This window comes from Castor canadensis, chromosome 16 (assembly GCF_047511655.1).
Source record: "Castor canadensis chromosome 16, mCasCan1.hap1v2, whole genome shotgun sequence".
Taxonomy (NCBI): Eukaryota; Metazoa; Chordata; class Mammalia; order Rodentia; family Castoridae; genus Castor; species Castor canadensis.
In genome coordinates, this window is record NC_133401.1 from 16,454,568 (window position 1) to 16,457,507 (window position 2,940).

A 2,940-nucleotide genomic window follows, 5' to 3' on the forward strand; every position below is an offset into this window, starting at 1 on the left:
TTCTCTACCTGAGGCACAAGACTGTTGTTGGCTATCTGTATCTCCAAATAACATCACCAGTTATGTGGCTTCAGAACCTGGCTCTGTGGACACGTGTGCAGACCCCCGATTTCTGCTCAGAACTACCCAGAAAGAACTTTCTCTGAGGCTCTGACCCACAGCTCGTTGGGTAGTACTGGAGAAACCCACTTTTAAATGCCCCTCTGGCCATGGGAACCATTGCCCTCTTCTCTAGTTGCTCCATTTAATTTTGCAGAAAGGGAAAAACGAAGGCCCACAGAACAGAGTGGTTCACCCGATGTCACACAGCAGTCAGCAGTGAAAAGCTCAGTGCTGCTCTGGTCCACCTTAGAACCCCTTTGGGAACAAGTTGGTGGAGAATTAAATTAAATAATAAAAGAGAGTTGGGGAAAGAGACAAAAAACCCAGGAAGGTGCTCAGGGAAACAGAGGCAAAGAGTGCCAGAGACACACAGAGATGGTGACAGAGAGATAGAGGTCAGAGAGGTACAGAGAGAGATAGACTCGGAGACTGACTCTTAGGCTTACATCTATAATCCTAGCTACTTGGGAGGCTGAGATCAGGAGGATAGAGTTTCAAGGCCAGCCCAGATAAACAGTTTGTAAGACCTCATCTCCAAAATAACCAGAGCGAAGTGGACTGGAGGTGTGGTTCAAATGGTAGAGCTCCTGCTTTACAAGCTGGAAGACCTGAGTTCAAACCTCAGTCCCACCAAAAAAAAAAAAAAACAGAGACTGAGAAAGACAGATTCTAAACAGGGGTACAGAAGACCCCCCTCCAGGAGAGATGTGTGTTCTTTTGAGTGAGATGGTGTTACACGTGGCCCATGCCACAGTTTGGCAATCTCAGGCTTCCAAACCAGGTCCCCTCCCCAGTCCTGCTCTGTAGGATGCACATGAGACACGTTTATATAACCCGCCCTTTGTGTAGAATGTAGAAGTTTTACATAACGCAGTACCATGAGTCACACCACAGACATGGGGCACTGACCTGACATGCCCAATGAGGGGGACACCCCACCCAGGACCGCTACCCGGAAGTGACTCTGTAAAATTGAGGGATCACGGCTTTCACTGAGGAACAAGTAGAAGGTCAGAGAGGGCAAGGTATTTGCCTGAGGTCACACAGCCAGGATTCAGCAGGAACAGGGCTCCAAGCCAGTCTGTCATCATGTACGTCTTCAAATAGAGAAAATAATAAAAACTCACTAATATCCAACACCCCCTATGTATTGATTGCACAGTGTTGTAGTATGTACTTAACAAACACCTCTCTTATTCCCAAATCCAATGAGGTAAGGACAGACACCCAGTTATTAAAAAAAAAAGAAACATAATTACCTAAGGCTGTTATGTACAGAGCGTTTAGTGCTTTACAGAATTTCATACGGTCACAATTCTGGAGAGGGTGATGTCATCAGTCCTTTTTGAGGAAAGAAAGAGGTTCAGAGGAAGTCACAGAACAAAGTGACAGAGTGGGTATTTGAACCCAGGTTTCTCTAGCCTTGTGTCTTAGCCACCTGCTCCCCTATGTTCCTCCCACAAGTGCGCTTGTGCACACGTGCGATCAACATCACGCCAACATCTCCAGAACTCTACTGAAGGGCAGGGGGAGTGGCTCAGGTGCTAGGGAGCCCGCCTAGCAAGCCTGAAGCCCTGAGTTCAAACTCCAGTACCACTAAAAAAAAAAAAAAAAAAAAACCAAGAACCTAACGAAATATCAACAACTCTCACCTCGTGCTCTTTCTCTACCTCGAAGTGCCTAACGCAGACTTCAAATTTCACGAGGCCTGGAAGGACCCCTCTTCCCTCCCGAAACGCCTGGGTCTCCCAGCGCAACCCAGGTCAGCTGAAATAAAGTGCTCCTGCGCCTTTAAGAAAGCGAACAGTCGGCCGGCGTTGCTGGGCAGCGCGGCGGCGGTTGCCTGGCAACGTCAACAAACCGCAGCGCCGCAGCCGTCGCAGCCGTCTCCGCGCGCTCCCCTCATCCCCCGGCCGCCGACGCGGTGACGCGACGGACTGTGGAACGCTGTCGCCTAGCGACGCGAGTGTTGTTTGTCCCCGGCCAGGCGGCGCGGCAGCACAGAGCACAGCCAGGACCGGCCCGGGCGGACAGACGGGCCGACAGGGAACCCGGGGCGGGGGGAGGCTGCGGTGGTGGGAGCGGGGGAGATCCGGGTCCCCAAATTGCAGGTTTCCCTTTAGACAGCCGCCGTCTGCTTGTCGCCTGCTCCTCCCGTCTGCCCCGAGACCGCCTTCGTTTGGGTATCTGTCCGTCTGCGCCCCCTCCTCCCTGACATGTCTGTCTGTCTGTCCAGCGCCTCCCCCGTCCCGATTGTGTCATCCCCCCAAACAATACCAACCAAAAAAGAGACCTTCTCCAGCCTCAGCTTTGGCCTCGCACTCCAGGGTTTCTGGGTGCACTGCTGCGATTGGGGTCCCAACCCCAGTCTGGTGACAGACGCACTCAGAGCCACAGCCCAAGCGCTCCTGCCATCCTCCCCTGGTCCCTCAGTCTCTTGCCTGTCTGTCCCAGGCCCCTTCCACCAACCAGGCAGCCAGCTGTCCTTCATCCTGTGTCCATCTGGGAAGCTGTCCACAGCTGGGAGGTTCTAGTAACTCACCCTGACACACACCCCAGCGCCCCGCATGCATCAGCTTCATGTGACCAGGGCTGCAGCGAATCTCCCAGCAGAGAGAGGTTGGGTGTGTGACAGTGTGAGTGGATGTGACAGTAGCAGAGTGAGTGCTGGGGACAATATGCACGGCTGGCATTTTTTGTGACAGCATGCTCTCCAGGGCTCCCGCTCAGCCAGTGGTTTGTGTACATGGGTGTACAGGCTTCAACCCCCTCTTGAGTAGTGGTGTATTTGTGTGTGTGTGTGTGGTTGTGAGTCTCTGTGTGTTGTTATCTGCGTGA

At 52.7% G+C, this 2,940-nt stretch overlaps 1 long non-coding RNA gene across 1 annotated transcript; it reads right to left on the reverse strand.

Moving 5' to 3' along the window:
* Positions 1–243: 243 nt before the first annotated feature.
* LOC141417991 (uncharacterized) lies at positions 244–2,621 on the reverse strand. Its single transcript, XR_012442607.1, has 3 exons — positions 2,572–2,621; positions 1,362–1,443; positions 244–1,199 (listed from the first exon to the last, which is right to left on the reverse strand). It is a non-coding gene; the product is annotated as an uncharacterized lncRNA (long non-coding RNA).
* Positions 2,622–2,940: the final 319 nt, after the last annotated feature.